The sequence below is a fragment of the Alligator sinensis genome, unplaced genomic scaffold, assembly GCF_000455745.1.
Source record: "Alligator sinensis unplaced genomic scaffold, ASM45574v1 scaffold31_1, whole genome shotgun sequence".
Lineage (NCBI taxonomy): Eukaryota > Metazoa > Chordata > Crocodylia > Alligatoridae > Alligator > Alligator sinensis.
In genome coordinates, this window is record NW_005841884.1 from 4,045,423 (window position 1) to 4,064,970 (window position 19,548).

Below are 19,548 nucleotides of genomic sequence, written 5' to 3' on the forward strand. Positions count from 1 at the left end.
CCCCCCGGGGGAATATCCAGTGAGTGCAGGGTTTTTTTTTTTTCTTCCTCAAAGAGCTGGGAGCTGGGGCTGGGCGGGGCTTGTAGAGCGGGTCAGGGATGGAACCTGCGTGATTCAGAGATTCAGCTGATTTTGGCAGCAGCTGCATCTCCAAATCAGATTTGGCCAAATTGATTCAAGACATTGATTCAAATCACCGAGTTGAATCACTGTCCCCCAATCGGCCGAATCCGAAGCAAATACTAGCTGCTTCACACAGGCCTACCAGGAAGTCCTTTTCCAGCATCTTGGGATCCCTTTAGAGCCAGGGTTTGAAATACAGGAGGGATTCAGGGGGGCTGAGACCCCCCCCCATAAGAGACAAGAGCCCCCAACCCACCCCGCACCTTTCTAAGCAGCTCAGGCAGCAGTGGCTCCTTCTGGCTGCCACCGCCACAGACCCCACCCCGCAAGGGCCAGAATGCAATTTGAACACTCTTTTATAGCACTCCACTTTTTATTGAACATAAATGAGCAGGAAAGGATCCACGATTTTACCTTTTGCCTTTTTTTGGTTCCTGGTAAGTCTTGTCCTTTTCTCACTTGTGCTCTGTGTCCCTGTAGCATTTTGTTAACACCTGATGTGGCCTTGCCTCCAGTTGATGTCAGTGGGAGTTTTTGATGTGCCCAGGCTTTCAACCTTGAAGGGTAGAGAAACTAATAATATAAGAACAATAATATACTGATGTTTTTCCCCCCCAATAGAACCCAAAACACTTTAGCAAAACTTACTTAAACAACAATCACTTCACTAACCAGCAGCCTGCTGCCACTTTGAGGATAAATTGCAACAGTGACAGAGTTTAGAATAGGAAACAAAGAAGGAAGCTACATACACTTCAAACTGGGGCAGAGAATTGGGGTGAGCATTTCAAATTTAAACAAGGACACTGAGGTTAATGGGTTTTTTTTGCCTGGGAGCAGGAGAGGCTGTTCAGTTATTGCAACATGGCAAGGAATCTTAGGGCTTCTCTCTCATCTGAAAAGGCTTCAGATCTGGCTAGATTTTCAAAAGCCTTCCAAAAGCAGCAGTGGTGACTCCTATTATGATATTTGTGCCTGATTTTTTTTAAGGGTATAATCACCTTTCTGGTTTGAAATTCAGACCACTTAGTGCCTACACCAGAGACTGAAATCTTTGAAAAAAGCTGGCCTCAAAGGCTGCAAAATGTGGGTGCCATTCTGAAATTAATCCTATTTGCAAACCCCATTAATATGAGCTTTTTAAAGTGGCACTCAGGCTAGCATTGGAGAGCGTCCCTGAGAGAAACAGCTTGGGCCAATAAGGTAATTAAAGTTTCATAGTTGGTAGGGTCGGAAGGGACCTGAGGAGATCATCTAGTCCAACCCCCTGCTGTGGCAGGAAAGAGTACTGGGGTCAAATGACCCTGGCCAGATGTTCGTCCAGCCTTTTTTTAAAGACCCCCAGGCTAGGAGCCAGCACCACTTCTTTTGGAAGTTGGTTCCAGGTCCTAGCCACCCTGACTGTGAAATAGCGCTTCCTAACGTCTAGCCTGAAACTACCCTCCGCCAGCTTGTGTCCGTTGTTTCTTGTAACTCCCGGGATTGCTCGGGGGAACAGGGACTCTCCCAATGCCTGCTGGTCCCCCTTGACTAGTTTGTAGACTGTCACTAGATCCCCTCGCAGCCTTCTCTTTTGGAGCCTGAACAGGTCCAGGTCCCTCAGCCTCTCATCATAGGGCCTGTCCTGCTGACCCTTGATTATGTGGGTGGCCCTCCTTTGGACCCTCTCCATATTGGCCACATCCCTCCTGAAGTGCGGCGCCCAGAACTGGACACAGTACTCCAACTGCGGCCTGACCAGTGTCGCATAGAGGGGGAGGATCACCTCCTTGAACCTGCTTGAGATGCATCTATGGATGCACGACAAGGTAGGGTTGGCCTTCCTGACTGCATCCCCACACTGTTGGCCCATGTTCATTGTGGCATCAGTGATGACTCCAAGATCCTTGCCTGTCTCAACACTGGCGAAAAGGGAGTTCCCCAGCCTGTAGGTGTGCCGCTGGTTCTTCCTCCCCAGGTGCAGCACCTTGCACTTGTCAGTGTTGAGCCCCATCCTGTTTTCATTGGCCCACCCCTGTAACCTGTCTTGATCTGCTTGCAGCCTGTTCCTTCCTACTAGCGTACCCACTTCACCCCAAATCTTAGTGTCACCTGCGAACTTGTAAAGGGTGCTTTCTACCCCCCTGCCCAAGTCACTGATGAAGATGTTGAATAGTGCGGGTCCGAGGACTGAGCCCTGGGGAACCCCGCTGCCCACATCCCTCCAGGTCGAATAAGAACCATCCACCACCACCCTCTGGGTGCGGCCCTCCAGCCAGTTAGTGACCCATCTGACTGTGTAGGCATCAACGCCACTGTCTCCTAGTTTTTTACTGAGAATGGGGTGAGAGACCATGTCGAAGGCCTTCCTGAAGTCCAGAAAGACTATATCCACTGTGACACCTGCATCCAGGGACTTGGTGACCTGGTCATAGAAGGTCACCAGGTTGGTTTGACAAGACTTGCCCCTAATGAACCCCTGCTGGTTGCCCCTGAGCATAACCTCCCCTGCTGGCCCTTCCTGGACATGTGCCAGGATAATTCTTTCAAAAAGCTTCCCCAGGACCGAGGTAAGACTCACAGGCCTATAGTTTCCTGGGTCCTCCTTCCTCCCTTTTTTGAAGATGGGGACCACATTGGCCATTTTCCAGTCCTCCAGCACATCGCCCAAGCACCATGGGTGCTCGTAGAGCTGTGCCAGAGGTCCCGCAATGACCCCTGCTACTTCCTTCAGCACTCTGGGGTGGAGATCATCAGGACCTGCGGATTTAAATACATCTAGTCCCTCCAGAAGTTCCCTGACGAGGTCCTCATTAACCCTAGGCCTGGGTGTGCCACCCACAGGGCCCTCAGGGGGGCCAGTGGGGGAGATATCCGGGTCCCTCCTCAGAAATACCAAGGCAAAGAAATTGTTGAATATGTCAGCTTTACCGTCAGGGGAGTTTGTTTCATGGCTTGGGGGCACTTCATGCTGGCTTGCTTGCTCTTGCTACTTGAATTAAATGGCCCTTCCCAAGGTGGCAGTTTTTTCAGTTCCTAAATCTTCATTTCATTCATCCCCAGTGTACATAGCTCTTAATCTAAGTGTCAACTAGAATAGGGTCTACAGGGGTCTGTCAGATGGAAGGAAAGACTCCTCGTGTTTGTTTTTTCATGTATCTGTACACACCAGCCACCGGTTTTGGGAGCACACCCTGCAGTGCTCATGCTAACAGGGGTATGTAGCGGTGTGGACTAAGCACTACATGTTGCACTGGAGGTAGTTCATTCTGTTCACTTGGCTCTGGTGTGTATCAGAAGATCACACACTGGAATCTAATCAGTATAAAGAAATCCCCTCCTCCTCTCTCTGCCCCTCACTTGGGTCAGCCCAGGTGACCCCTCTTTCCTTGCTTTCTTCCTGGTTCAGGCTGGTCAATCAGGTGACCTGGCCAGAAAAAATTCCTGTGGGGGTGAACTCTCTCTTTCTTCCAGCTGGCAGCTTGAGTTGCTTGCCTGAAGTTTTCAGGCTGCTAGGTGGTGATTTTTCTGTAAGTAAAAACCTGGAAACTTGCCAGGAGTTAGGAATGATGTCTAGGCCAGTTGTGTTTTAAGAGGGTCACTATACCCAGACTTTGTAAGACTCAAGTTGCTTTTGTTTGCTCAAAGTGTATTCTGACTTCCTCATTCTACCCTCCCGCCTCCCCCTACCAATACAGGTGTTGGGTTACAGCTTGCCTTGCTGTGCTACTATGGAGAGACAGGGGGAGGCCTTCTGCTCTCAGCTTAGCCAGCAAAGTTTGTTATTTTATTTTCCCTGCAGTTCTACCTGATGCTATCTTGGGATGCTTCAGGCTGAAAGAAGCACCCAGAAATATTACTGTGGGGAAAAGCACTCTCAAGGTTCACAGGGTCTGTGTGCCCTGGGCTGCACAGAGCCCTACCAAAGACCAGTGCCCGGGTGGGGCAGCATTACCCCAGGCTCGTGGGTGTTCTCCAGGATGTGGGACAGGCTCCTCGAGGGAGATTCCCCATGTGAGGTTTCTGGACCTGGCACAGTGAGGCAGGTGGCTCTGCATGGTAGCGCCCCCTACTGTGCTGCCACAAGCAGAATATGGGAGAGCTTTTTAAAATAAAATCAAAGCTTTGTTGCCAGTATTCAAACACTAAAAAAATGTTAGCCAAAACCTTAGCTACTTTGATTTTAACATGTTGCTGGACTGCCTCCTGGGAGATGTATTTTCATTGTCTTGAGTTTCCATTTTGTTTTGCAAGCCAGGTTTCCACTTCAGGCTGCATCCCTCATAATGCATCATGATCTCTACTCTTGGAGAGAGATGGCAGGGCACCAGGGAAGTCTCTCATTGTGGTGCATTATGGGAACTATAAACCAACTGGGGAACCTGGCCTATAAAAGAGCAGGAGGACAAGTCAACATTTTCTGTAGAAATCCGATGATTTTTTGAGGGGGGCAAGTATGGGGAGTAGAATTGTTTGGCTGGAAACCCAGTTTTCTGGCAAAAAAATCACTCTCATCTGGCCATCCCTACTTTCATTTCCCTTTACAGGTCAGAATCCAGCATAAACCAAAACAAAGAAGGTTATTACTACTGATTGTGTGATCCAATTTCATGCTTTTAGCCTGATTATAGATACATTTGCCAAAAGTAAATAATACATTTTGATTTCTTCTTCTTAGTATTTTTGATGTCAGGTTTTTAAGCCATCCTCATGATTGAAAATAAAATATTGTGATTCAGTTCCACAAAGCTGGGGTTGGCAATCCTGCATTCCAAGACTGACAGGCATTAGTTGCCTGGCTCTGCATTCAGACTGAAGGTGAAATGGGCTATATGTTCCCGCTGGCCTGTTCTTTCCTCACCCAGCCCCACAGAGGAGAATTCTGTCTTAAATCAATCAACAAACCACATGTCAGGAAAACCTCTAAATCCTAGCATACATGTTGCATCTGTCCACCAGAGTCTTCTCCTTCCATGAATTCCTTCCCCGGCTGGAGTGTAATGCAAGTTTTCATTGCAATTATTTGCATTGGATTGGTAGAATGCAGGCTCAGACACCCGGTTTACTTATCTTTTGATATCACTGGCACAGAACAGAAGCTTTCTTTCTATGGCTGCATATAGAACAAGCTCAGCGCTGTTCAGCTACCAGGGGACAGAGGGGATATTTATGTAGATGAAAACAAATCTCTGGAAATGGGGGTTTTCATCTTATGGAACAGCTGGTGTTTGCAAACTCTGTTGTGATCTCCATTGAGATAGCACCTGGAAACCATTTTCTGGTTATGTTCTCAGTTTCAGTGTAATCCCTTGTGGGGGGTAATGATATTGTCTAAGTCAGGTGGATGTATAATAACTGGCAATTAGCTCTCATAATGCCATAATTGTGTAATTTTATTCTCCACTGTTGAGAAAAGCAGTCAGGAGAGAGAAATTGAGTTTTGTTTGTAGGGCCTTGATAAGTCATGATGAGTTGAGTTGTCATATTCTGGGAAAATTAACATTATGAGCCATATGGGATGTCCTGCTATGGGGCCTGCTCAGAGCAGTATGTTTCATATGAGGAGAATATAGCCAGAGACTGGATAGATGCCTTTATTCTGAGTCATAAGGAAACTAAAACATACACATTTAGGAAGATGGTATTCTTTTCTTCCACCCAAAAGGCTCTGACCTGTCACTCTTCAACTGCTTGGATTCCACTTGTACTCCCAAAAGCTTCTCATTCAAGTGAGTAAAGCAAGACTGCCAAACTGAATTAATAAACTCACATAGACTCCTGTGTGCTTGACAAAACAGAAAAGTAATGGGTCAGTTAGGTATACCCTAAAGAGACAATCTTCTGAGGAGAAAATCCATGATACAGTCTCAAACCCTGCATAGTCATCTGGGACCAGAAGTAGCCTCTATCACTTTTAGTGCTACAGGCTAACTACCTATCTCTTCTGAGAGGGCTGAGTTAAGCAGCCCGCTGGCAACACCATATGATGCTATAGAGCAACTTGGTTTGTTAGGTTGAAGTCAAAAGCCATCCTAGCTCGCAAGCTTGTACAACAAGGGTCTGTAGTGGGTACATACTTACTGCCCGTGCTAAGCCCATGGCTACATCCTGAACCAGAAGTGTAGCTGCAGTCATGAGAAGACATAGGCCAACAACAGATGCAACAGGATGCTGCATGGTGCCAATTAGGGACCAATTTTTCGAATTTGAGAGAGAAGTCCCTTTTCAGAACCTTAACAGTGACCCTGGTATCCAAATACAAAATTCACAACTGTCCCTGAAATTTCAGGAAAGCTGGTCACTTTATGGCTCTCTTTCTTCTTTTAGTGGTTGCACTACAGAAATGTCCATATACCTGCTACAGCTTGTGGGTATATGCAGTGATGACTCAGGTTAATGTAGCTTTGATGCTTCATGCCCACTGCAAAGCCCTATTCAAACCCTTGTACCTGCCTCCACAATGCTGCTGTATCAGTTTGCATCTCGGGATGACTTTCACGCAGTTCATTCAAGAATTCTCAACTCTGCAGGAAACATGTCTGCTATATGTGCCCTCTTTCCTCCCTGGTATGGAGCTGCTGTCCCGGACAGGCATTAGAACAATATGTAAATAACTCTTAAGTGGAGATACTGTTCTGTGAACTGTTCTGAAGGAAACAGCAGAAAGGCCTTAGCAGCAAGAATGTTCAATGTGAATGTTGTTAAAGAACTCAGCCTTGCAAACCAAAAGGCGACCCATAACATGAGGAAAACCAGCATGGGTTCATAGCAGGTAGATCATGCCTGACTAGATTAGTCTCTTTTTATGACCAGGTTATAAAACACCTGGATGCAGAAGTAGGGGAGATATCGTTTACTTAGACTTCAGGAAGGCCTTCGATACGGTATCCCACCCCATACTGGTGAACAAACTAAGGCTATGACTTGGATGATTACACAGTCCGGTGGGTGGCAAATTGGCTAGAGGGTCATACCCAGAGAGTGGTGGTGGACCGGTTGGTATCGACCTGGAAGAACATGGGCAGTAGGGTCCCTCCCACAGGACTCGGTCCTTGGACCGATACTCTTCAGTGTCTTCATCGGTGACTTGGACAAGGGAGTGAAGTGTACTCTATCCAAATTTGTAGATAATACAAAACTGTAGGGAGAAGTGGACACACTGAAGGGCAGGGAACAACTACAGGCAGACCTGAACAGGTTGGGCAAATGGGCAGAAAACAATAGAATGCAGTTTAACAAGGAGAAATGCAAAGTGCTGCACCTAGGGAGGAAAAATGTCCAGCACACCTACTGCCTAGGAAATGGCCTGCTCAGCAGCACAAAAGCAGAAAGGGATCTCAGAGTCTTAGTGGACTCCAAGATAAACATGAGTCGTCAGTGTGACGAAGTCATCAGCAAAGCTAACTGCACTTGCATCAGCAGATGCATGACAAACAAAACCAAGGAGGTGATACTTCCCCTCTATCAGGCGCTGGTCAGACCGCAGTTGGAATACTGCGTCCAGTTTTGGGTGCCATACTTTAAGAGGGATGTGGATAACCTGGAGAGGGTCCAGAGAAGGGCTGCTCATGTGGTTAAGGACTTGCAGGCCAATCCCTACGAGGAGAGACTAGGGCACTTGGACCTCTTCAGCCTTCGCAAGAGAAGGTTGAGAGGCGACCTTGTGGCTGCCTATAAATTCATCATGGGGGTGCAGAAGGGAATTGGTGAGGCTCTACTCACCAATCCACCCCTGGGAGTTACAAAAAATAATGGCCATAAGCTAGCAGAGAGCAGATTTAGACTGGACATTAGGAAGAACTTCACAGTTAGAGTGGCCAAGGTCTGGAATGGGCTCCCAAGGCAGGTGGTGCTCTCCTCCACCCTTGGGGTCTTCAAGAGGAGGTTGGATAGGCATATGGCTGGGGTCCCCAGCACTCTTCCCTGCCTATGCAGGGGGTCAGACTCAATGATCTATTGAGGTCCCTTCTGACCCTAACATATATGAATCTATGAAATACACTTGGTTGACTTCTTTGCCTGTCTATAACTTTCCTGACTACTGAACAAAACGTGTCTCTCTGGATTTATTTTCCCAAATCATAGATATTATTGATATCACACCTGGTCTTACTAGAAGGCACTATCACCTTCTGGCCAACAAGCAGCATGGAAGGAGGATTTCTTGGATTCTTTCTTTTTTCAAAGCTGGAGAAGTGCAGCAAAAATAGAGCAGGAAAATGTGGGGTTCAATTGCTGAGATTGTGTACCTCCTTCCTTTTCACTGAGGGCCATCTGCACTAAGAAGTACAGTCCAAAGAAAATTGTGGGAAGGCATGGTAGCGGCTAGTTATTTGCTTTGGATTTGGCTGATTCGGAGGACAGTGATTCAATTTGGCGATTTGAATTACTGTCCTGAATCAATTCAGCTGAATCTGATTTGGAGATTCAGCCACTGCCGAATTGGCTGAATCTTTGAATCAGCCCCATCCTCTGCCCGTTCTTCCAGCCTTATCAATGACTGCACCACCCAGCCCCAGCTCCCAGTTCTTTGAAAAAAAAAAAGCCTGGCACTCATTGACTGCTGCTGGGTGGGGGGCGATCCCTGTCATCCCCCACTTCCCCATACTGCATGGGAGGGCTCTGTCACAAGTCTCCCAACCCCTGCCCACTCTCCCAGCCCCCTCCATGGGTGCTCTGCCTGGCCCCAGCTCCCAATTCTATTTTTTTTAAAAAAGCCCTGACTCACCGGCTCCTTCCAGGCAGGGAGAGTTATCCCCACTGCCCCATGCTGCATGGGGAGCTCTTCCTCAAGCCCCCAGAAGCCCTGACAGCCACTGTAGCAGCCAGTGAGTGCAGGGCTTTTTATTTTTTTTAAGGAGCTGGGAAGTGGGGTGGGTGGGACAGCCATGGGGGGGAGCTGGGAGAGTGGGCAGGGGTCAGGGGCTCATGGCGGAGCCCCCCATGCAGTGGGGGGCAGTGGTGATCACCCCCCACCTGGCAGCAGCCAGTGACTGGGGGCTTTTTTTTTAAACCCCCTCCTCCAGCCCCCCCTTCCCCGCCCCCTACTTACCAGCATGGAGTCCAGGTCCAGCTCCCTGTGGCAGCAAGCAAGGACTGCCCAAATCTCTGAAGTTCTCTGAATCTTTTCCAAATCAATTTGGACCTTTTAATTGGTCTCCTGATTTGATTCGGATTCGAAGATTCAGCTGCCAAATCGGGCTGAATCTCCTCCAAATCAAATCAGCACCTGAAGCTTTGCACAGCCCTAGGAAGAGCACTTCAGTGTGATTAGCCTGTATTGTCATTGCAAAGTAAAAATGTATCAGCTCAAGGTAAAACACAAACTCAACCCTTTATCCACAGCTATGCCTGCTAGTCTAGGTGTAAAGCACACTCAAGCCTGGGTTAGAGGCTGTGTGTAGTTAGAAGGATGTTAGGGGCAATACCCAGACTTAAGCCTAGACTAACTCTACAGTGACATACCCTTAGCTATAGACATAGCTTAGACCTACCCTAAGCTAACAGGCCAGCTTCTTGCACACAGCAGCAATCATTGAAACCCTGTTGCCAACACCCACATAGAGGCATTTCATTACTTTAGTAAACAATTGCTCATGTTAAAACATGCCCATTACGGCCAGGACGCATACCACAGGTCTAAATAATGCAGGTGAAGCCCGGAGTAAAGGTCAAGCTTCTCAAGGACTGGATATATACTTTTATAAATAATTAGTTTGACCCTTTTCTTAAGGGATTTAAGAGCCTCAGTCCTGTCTAAAGCCTTGTGCTCCTAAATCCTTGAGGTGCTATTGGAAATTGCCCTATTAAAGAAATGAGCAAATGAGAATTTTGTAGCATGCATTGGCACACCTGATCAGATGTTCAGCTTCATGTCAACACTGCAAACCAAACAGTGGCAACTTTCCTACATTTTTGCTGAAGGATCAGGTACTGTAGCTGCAACCAGAAGAATTCGGAGATAGCAATGACCTATTTCTCTAATTCGCAATGTGCTTGGTTTGTGTTTAGTTTTAATTTTCTACATGCCTACTCCAGTTATATCTATGCTGAAGATTGCAGTGCAGTGTAGAAACATCCAAGGTAGGTTTAAACGAACCAGAGTTCTCAGCAGGGAAATTAGCCCACATAGATCTCCATGCTGCTATGGCTAGATCACTCCTGATAATCAAAATAGCTTAAAATGAGCTCACTTAGTCATTCCTTCTCTTCTCAGTAATGTGCACTGTAGGCATATGCTTATAATTGGGTGTATGTTTCCTGGGATAGAAAAATGATTAATAAATAGAAAAATTGATTTGGGAAACAATAAAACCTGGCAGAAGATATCCAAGGCAGGTGTGGTATGAAAATATTACTTTAACTTAGCTTATCAGTGTAGTAGAATTCAAGGTTGATGCGATCCTGTTTCAACAAAAATGCTTGGCTTAGGATGGCCCAGTGGTAAACACTTCTTGCTATTTCATATCAAAACAAGAAAAGCTAAACTAACAAAGAAATGCAAGTTGCACTCTGCTAATATGGTACTGTGGAAGTACCTAGAAACAACAAGTAGGATTGGAGTTCCATTGTACTATGTCTTAGACATGCACATTGTAGGAGACAGTCCTTGCCCTGAAGAGTTTACAGCCTCAATAAACAGAAAAGTTACTTCACCTCTATGCCCCTTGTTTCTCTTCCTACCTGGAAGGGAAGGGAAATGAGGGACACAGAATTATGATGATTTTTTAAGGTAATTCAACAGTTTAACTAGACTACAGTACCTCTAAAGCATTGGTCTGCAACCTTTTAAAGCTGTGGACCAGAATGACCCAGTTTGAGTCAGAGTTGGATTGGTGGGTAAGCACAAGGATGCAGTTGCAGCCAGTGCTTTTCCCCCACAGCGACAGAGGGAGAGCACCTGCAACCCTCACTTTTCCCCATGGTGGCACAGAAAAGCAACTGCTGCTGAAACCCCCTGTGGTGCCAAATGCAACCAAAACTCCACGTCTACAAGCTGGATCAAACCACTATGTGGGCCAGATCCAGCCCATGAGCCATAGGCTGCTGACCTGTGCTCTAAAGCATGGTTGTATGACCTGTCAATTCAGATGTACTTGGCCTTTACACCAGTGCAGAAAAGCAGACAAGGTACAGCTCTACACTGGCATAACTTGAATCCAGTTTTGAAGTACCCCAAGGAAGTTCAGAGGTGAAATTACAATGGTGTAAGTTACTCCAGCACAGGTATCATGTCCATAGCTATCTGCTGAAGGCAAGCATGCTATAACCCATTTCCCTGTCACCTAGGTGCGATGTACTGTAAGAACTGCAAGAGATGGATCCATGGAGGGTGCAGTAGTGCTGTTGCAACCTCCTTTAACCAGCTCCACCTCTGTCTCCAGTTCAGCCCAACATTCCATGCAACTTTTCCCTGCAGCTGAAGCCCCAAAGCTGATGGGAGACTGCAGAGGCCAAGGGGGCAGGCACAGAAAGTGGGGTTCACCCACTTCTGCCACTGTCCCTGGCTGACCTAGCCATCGGTGGGGGTGGGCCTCAGAGCCATTCCTGCACCATTCCAGCTTCAAGAGCAGCTTTGTAGGGTGTCAGTCTCAGCAGGGGACAGAAGAAGCAGTAAGCAGGTTTCCTGTTCCTGTACCTGCTGCACCACCAGATGTCCCTGTTGGCCTGGGAGCAGGCATTGGATGGAGGAATACATTCCCCTCTGCTGCTGCTGCCCTCAGCTGCCACAGGCATTGGGGAGCTCCAGAGCGGCTCCTGCCTTACTCCAACTGAATGGCTTGCGGGGCTCCACCTGGCACAGCAAAGATAGTGGGTGGGAGTAGGTTCCTCCTTCCAACATCTGCTTTTGGCCAGTGGAAAACATGGAGAAGGGGCCAACAGGAAGCAGGCAAAGGAAGGAAAAACCTACCCATTGCCACTGCTGTGAGTTTGGCACTCTGCACAACCATATCACTTTCCCTGCTTATCTGATCTCATGAGGTGAAAGGACCTGCTCTAGGGCTCCCCCACACACCTGGATCAGCTGGGGACAGTGATGGTGGGAGGCAGGTGCCCCCTTCCTGCATCTGTTCTTTGCCCCATTCCTCATCCCACTGGCCCAGGGGCTTCAAATGCACCTAATTCCCACCATGATCTGAGAAGTAGTGTTCCACACCCCTGTTTACTAAACCCTATATCTGCCCATGATAACTGCCTATTACATGCAACTACCCAGAGAGCTACAAGTCTGTCCACACCCGGTCCTGGTATAATTTCTACTCATGTATAAAACTGATGTAAGGTGCAGTGTAATAATGAGGTGCCCATGCTTTAAGGATATGTTCACACTGCAATCGCTGCTATGACTAGCTAATGTTACATACCCAAGTTAGCTTTAAACTGGCAGTGGTAGTACTACAACCTGTAGCAGTACAGAGGTCAGCAGAAGCTTATCACCCAAGAAGTTCACCTGTTTTCCATACAGTTTTGCAACCTGTAGAGAGCTCTCTGCTTCCATGGGCATATTCCTAGCAGGCCTACTTTAGCTAACTCACATATAGCTGCACAAATTACATTCTCAGCAGAGGATTTATTTTAAACTGTTCTGGGCCAGATCCACTACCACTTAAAACGACTTCATCTCTGTTGACGTTTAATAAAGTTATGCCCTGCATCATGCCTGAACTGTCCCAAATTAACAAAGTTCAACAACTCGGATAATGTCCCCTCTGTATTGCAAGTTATGTTGCAACTAAGATCTCTGTATTCATAGACCTAAGCATGATCTGTGGGTAAATGACCTCCCTTGCAGCTGTATGCCTGGAGAAAGTTGCATAAGCATTAGGCCAGAGTGCAAACCATAGTAAATAACATACCTCATTCATTCCAGATGATTGCTTTAGTTTAAAAAAATCCCATTTGATTTCATAATTACAGGCTAGGCACCAGATTCTTTATATACCCAACATTCAATCCTGTTACTCAGCTGCTTTTAGGGTTCTAGTTCAGCAATTAGACTGATTTCAAGTTGGGATCTTGGATTCCTTAAAAAAAATCTGATAAAGATAGGTTTCCAGTTTTTTTCTTTGGAGCAGGGAGATCATGTTTGTTTCGCTTGTTTTTGTTCAGCACTCAAATAGTGTTCACTTGTCTGGTCTTAGGAAAAATGGTGACTAGGAGAACAAGGCACTAGGGCTGTGCGAAGCTTCAGTTCCTGATTCAATTCAGCGGAGATTTGGCCCGATTTGGTGGCCGAATCTCCGAATCCAAATTGAATCGGAGGATACTTTAATCTCCCAGAATAGAATCAGAGCCCTCTAAATCAATGCATTCCAGCATCACAGCATTCATGAGCTGCACTGGTACCTCGAGGTATGTAGAAAAAGCTTTTAAAGCTGTGTCTATGTCCAAATCACTGATTCTCCAAATCAGCGTTGAATCTTCAGATTTGGATTCAGCTGAATCGAATCAGGGACAGTGATCTGAGTCAACGAATCGAATCAAAGTCCCTGATTCAGGCCAAATCCGAATCAAATAGGGCTCACATCGCACACCCCTACAAGGCACCTGACAGACATTAAAACAATGGTGTGATTGGGACTGGAGGAATTCTGTGCATGGTAGGTGGTATGATGTTTGGGATGAGACATAAAATTCCTCTGGTCTTAATTGTGCCTAATTGCTGAGCTGCCCCCTGCCTGATCCTGAAGATCTACTCCAGATCCCAGCCCCTCACAGATTCCAGACCTGGAGCTGTCAGGGACAGGTCTGACAATCAGCTGATTGTTGCACACAGCCCCAGCCACCCTTGATCTTGTTCAAGACCTGCACCTTTCAGGGCCGGGTCTGAAATCAATCGGCAGATTGTTGGACCAGCCCCAATAGTCCCAGGTTTAGTTCAAGACATGGCTCTGATAGCCCCGGGTCTTGAACCAAACCTGAGATTGTCAGGGCTGGGTTCATTGTTGACCTGCCCCAGGACTGCCCAGCTGCACACATCACTTTTAGAAGTCCTGGGGCACTGGGATCCTGGAAACTGGGAGTTCTCTCCTCCATCCCAGGGTCCCCATGTCCTGACATGTCTAAAAAGTATAGGGTTAGACCAGCTCCCCACAACCAAGTATTTTTAGGTGCTTTGCTTTGCAGGCCCTATAGGGGCTACAGGGCAAGTCAGGGAAGGTTTCTGGGCTCATGGGTTGCCAGGTTCCCAGGAGCCAAAGTCCCTGGGCTTCCTCCACCAGGGAACCTTGCAACACACTCTCACAGCAACTGTTTTTTCTGCATTGGGATCCCAGTCCCAGTGCTGACCCCCATATCCATGCTCATACTAATAATCACTCTTATTGCCTGACCTAGAAGGAAGCCCTGTCCCCATCCTGCTGAGGTTGCATTTTAAAGCCAGTATTACACATACTTAAGGTATTCCCATATTATGTCACACAAGTGTCTTCTTTCAAAAAAAAAAAAGAATCAGTTATACAGTACATAGTAAATGTTGTTATGTAGTAATATGTAGGGAGTGCTCTGCATATGACCTCCATAGGGCACCACAGTGCCTGGCTATGGCTCTGAGAAGTTTGCCAGAACATTAGAAGTGTAGCTCCCTAGGGTCAGTTTCGGTTTTATGGGGTTAATCTGTTGTGGAACATTCAGACACTGGAGGAAGGATCCTTCATGAAGGCCAGGTAATTCAAATAGGAATACAAGGATCTGGGTTAACCATTAACTCCCGTTCTCCACTACCATAAGCAATGCCATCTTAATCCTTTTAAAAATGAAGGGACTCTTCAGAAATCTAGGTCTCCCACTACTTTATCTCCATTACTGTGACTGGAAAGATTGCTGCAGAATCTCCCTGCTCTGTTAGTCAGGAATCCCCTTTGAATTTCCAGGCTGCATTTATTAACAGCCAAGTTATACACATTTGTTCTCATGCCAGCATTGTCTTTTAGCTTAAATAGTTCTTCTCCCTCCTTGACATGTGCCCTCCAATGTACTTCCATACCACTTCCCTATTCTCTCTGTGCTTTCATTTTGTTAGGCTAAACAAGTCAAATTCTCTAACTAGATAAATTCAAACTTCATCAGGGGCAGAGATGGGTTACTAGGTTGATTAGGGAATGGAGATCCTTTCTTGAACATGGGCAGCCAGAACTGTATGCAATATTCTAAATGAAGTCATGCCAGGGGCTTGTAATACGTCCCTATCTCTGTTAGAAACATCCCACCTAATACACATCATCTTCCTGGCAGCACCACGGTGATGGCTTGTAGACATCATGCAGAAAAGTAGTATGCATAAGTCTTTCTCTTTCTCAGTCCTTTCCAACTGATGGAGCCTCCAGTTTGTAACGGAAATTCTTGGTAATCTCTAAGTGTGCTTTGTCCTATGAACATCATCCCATTTCTATTATTCCACTCTGCCAGGTTATCCAGTTCTTTGCATATGATATCCCAATCATCCTCTGCATTGAAGGAGCCTTCTAAATGTATATCTTCAGCAAATTTCAGTATGCAGAAGGTTGGTAGTTCCTGCAGGGCCTCCCCCACAGGCTGCAGAGAAACAATATCAGCTCCCATGCCTTTACCTTTGTGGCATTTTTCCTCTTGGAAAAAGGACAGAAGAAATTCATGGGCTGTGGGGATAGGCAGCCTTTCCTCTCTACATTGCCAGTATGTAACAGAGAGCCTTGGGGGCTCTCTATTCCTTTAAGAGAAGAAGCAGCCTAGCCAGGCAGCCCTACAGGCTAGGCAGGATGCAGCAGCTGCAGGTTGCCAGGGCAATAGGCTAATGGAGCAATTAGCAGGCACCTGCAGGCAGTCGGCTGACCATAGGGAGACAGGGCCCTGGGAGCTTATAAGCCCAAGGCTGGGGCTGGCCTGGGGAGGAGTGCTTGCCCAGAAGAGCCACCCAGGAATATGGTTTGATTGCTCTGCTGCCCGGAGGAGCATTCAGACTCAGGGAGCTCACAAGGAGCCAGGCTGGGAGGTATGGTCCAAGGGTGAAGGAAGGTTTTCCCTCTTGTTGGTCCAAGGGTGAAGGAAGGTTTGCCCTCTTAAGAGGGCAGAGGGATACCTTCACTGTTGTGATTTATATAATAGCCCAGGGGCTTGTGTTTGTTGTTTTTATACTGGAGGTTTGGGATGGGTTGTAAGGGGTAGTTAAGGAAGTCCCATTAGTGCCTGAGAAGCATGTGATAGCCTTGACCTCTGCAGGGGCAGGCTCAAGACTTAAGCAGTTATGGAGCCCAGAGTGGGCAGAGTGCAAGGCAGCAGTGAGACAGAGGCCAGGGGCACAGATACACAGGGGCCTGGGCCCTGGCAGACAAGAGGCCAGGGGTCCAGTGACCAGAAAGGACAAGCAACAGCTAGTGCAGGGGTGTCCAACCTTTTGAACGTGGGGCTGGATCCCGAACTTTTTATCACCCAGTGGGCCAGTGAGCCATATTCAGAGACCTCACAGGAAGTGGTATCACATCAGGAAGTGATGTCACGTGACCTTTGACACCAATGAAGTTATAGGAAGTGACAATGAAATGGGTCTAACCAGTTCAAAACTCTCCCTCTAAATGACTCATTTCCTAGATCTCAGCAAGTAAGCTGGAGTTCTCAGATAATATGCAAGCATCACAGAGCTGTTAATGTCACAGTCCATCAATCCATTTGCCTTGTGCTTTAGAGTCCCAGTGAAGACATTAGCATTATTTCTGGCTGTGCAATGTCTGAGCATCCCCAGTGGAGGGAAGGCATCCCACTACACTTCATTCATTTTACCCAACAACATATATCAAATCCTTCCAGGGAAACATCTATTTCACTCTACCACCTTTCCTGCAAGACACTCTTCTCCCCTTTGCTACACACCTCCAATGTCAAGGAGGGGCCGCAGGGTCTGGTGGGTCTCTGCCCCCCAAAGATTTCTCACTGCTAGAGACTATTGGGGAGGGCCCGCCCCCAAACCACAGCTAGCCATAGTTTTCCTTTAGCTAAAGTTTCGGGGCCGGACCTGGCACCACGCAAATGCCTGGGCATTCCGGCACAGGGAGGCAAGGAGGAGCTGCTGGGGCCGGCACAGAAGGGAAGTGCGGCCACACACGTGGAGCCCGGAGTCCATGCAGGAGCCCACAGAGGCACTCAGGCCCCACACCTGTAAATGGAGCAGGATTTGGCCCAAGGTGTTAGGGCGCCTTTTGGCACTGAACCAACGCTGCGTGAGCAGCACATCCCCAGGGCTTCCGCTCTGCACCTGACCGCGCCAGGCCCTTCTTCGGCCCAGCCCCACAGCCACCCCATGCCAGGCACAGAGCTGTGAGAAACCTTGCTGGGGTGGGCCCTGACCCGCTGGGAGATCCTGGAGCCCAGCAGGGGAAGCGCAGTGGAAGACATGGTGAGGACCACGGAAGGGCGGCTTCAGCTGCATGCCGCTTTTCCTAGCTGGTGCTGACCTGGCCGGGTCCATCCCATCTGGAGCAGCATGCGGCTGAAGCCCGCTCCGGGAGGAGCCTGGCTGGGTCTGCACCGGCCAGAAGAAGTGGCGGTGGAGCTGTGTGCCGCTCGGGACAGCACAAGCCTGGCTGGAGCAGCAGGGACTCAGCTGCACTTCCCCCTGCCTGCGCCAGTCAGCCCTGAGCAGCACACGGCTCTGCCACACTTCTGCTGGCTGGTGCCAACCTGGCCAGCCTCCTCCCATCCCCAGCAGCACGCGGGAATCCAGCTTCAGCTGCATGCTGCTTCAGATGAGACAGACCTGCCTGGGTCAGCACCAGCCAGCAGAAGTGGCGGCAAAGCCATGTGCTGCTCAGGATTGACCAGCACAGGTAGGGGGAAAGTGCAGCTGAGCCCCTGCTGCTCCGGTTGGGCTCATCCTGTCCCGAGAGGCACACGGCTACTCCTCCTCCCACACGCACCGCGTTGCCAATGTCAAGCTGACGCGGTTCATATGGGAACCTTGTCCCTTCCCCAGCCCTTCAGCAGCCATTAGGAAGCTGCTGAGGGGCTGGGGGAGGGACAAGGGGCAGGAACGAAAGTAAACCATGTTTACTTTCGTTTCCCATCGCAGCACTGCAGGCCACAGAAAATGCCTTGGCAGGCCCCATGGTGGCCTGAGGGCCATATGTTGGACAAGCCTGAGCTAGTGCCTCAAAGCCAGGTCTGATACAGTGGGCCCAGGCTAGGAGGCCTAGCTGGAGTAAAGGAGAGGATGCCAAAGCCATGAAATTAGCCATGAAATTAGCCCTTAAGTCTTTGGGTGCCCGACCTGGCACAGTTGACTATAGAGGCCCGGTGAGGGGTCAAGGATCAGTGAGGACTAGTAGGGCACTGGGGACCCTAGTGGGGGTTCAGGGGAACCAGAGCCATGCAAAGGTCTGTGGGCAGCCTCCCTATTTATCATTATTCCATCAAGTCATGGCAGGTGAGACAGGAAGGTACCCTAAGGGCGGAGTGGGGCATGGTGATGGAGCCTGCAGGGGGCATCATTGCTACCCCTTGCACCCCAACATGCTACACTGCAAAACTGAGCTAGACTATTAGTGACTCTCAGATTACACAGCATACAGTAAATTGAGCCTACTCACAGTTGCATCATTCCTGATACAGCCCTGCCTCATTCCCTGAGCACCATCTTACCTGTGCACTAAATAAGGTGGGGATTCCTGGGTGAAGTAGGCTGAGATCATGTAATTGCAGACTGTATCAATGTTCATGCACAAGGTTGCTGGATGAATGCAACATAGACAACCTTCATTCAGGATGGTTATTAGCAGAGGTGTCCACCTCACTAGTTTCCCTTATTGCAGCTGTCAACAGATAGAACCAAGCTTAAATCAATATTGGGCTATGTTATAACGGCCTACACTTTGGTCAGGCTTTTCTGGTTCAGAAAGCAACAGCTTTGAGTGCCGCTATCTTTGCTCCCCTGCTCACATGACTTGAGTTTTCAGACTGTCCAATCAGCAGAACCGAATTCAGCGAAATGGTATAGCAAACTCTTCTTTTAAAGTTTTTTTTTTCTGTTGTTTTTTTAAAGAATAAATATGTTCTGCATCCCCAATCCAGGAAAAAAACAAAACAAGAAATTATGCATGGGAAGCATTCTCACATAATTAAGCAGAGAGCAAATGTCAAGAGAACGCTCTTATTTATGAAATCTGTTTATGTAAGTGCATTTGATGTATTGTGTAATAATTTCTTTGGCCCATAGAGCCTTGCTGGTTTTTCCAGAGGGATTATATTTAACTGTGTGGGATGTTTCTGATTTGACACTTGAAAGCCAAAGAAATATGTAACTCAATAATAAAGGGGTTATTCAAACCAAAAGCCATCCCCACCCCGCCTGCTATTGTGCTAGGGGAATGAGTGCTGATTAGATCGCCCCTTGTACCCTCAGTGAGGTTAATGGTACCATTCTCACATACTCCAATGAAAATAGGGTTGGGTCCATGGTATGTTGCATCCCTGCCTGAC

At 47.9% G+C, this 19,548-nt stretch overlaps 1 long non-coding RNA gene across 1 annotated transcript in view; it reads right to left on the minus strand.

Annotated features, from left to right (window-relative positions):
• Window positions 1–19,548, minus strand: part of LOC112549232 — a 32,822-nt gene that overhangs the window by 10,467 nt on the left and 2,807 nt on the right. Inside the window, exon 2 of the long non-coding RNA XR_003092606.1 lies at window positions 538–679. This is a non-coding gene — a long non-coding RNA (uncharacterized LOC112549232). The remainder of the gene's footprint in view (window positions 1–537; window positions 680–19,548) is intronic.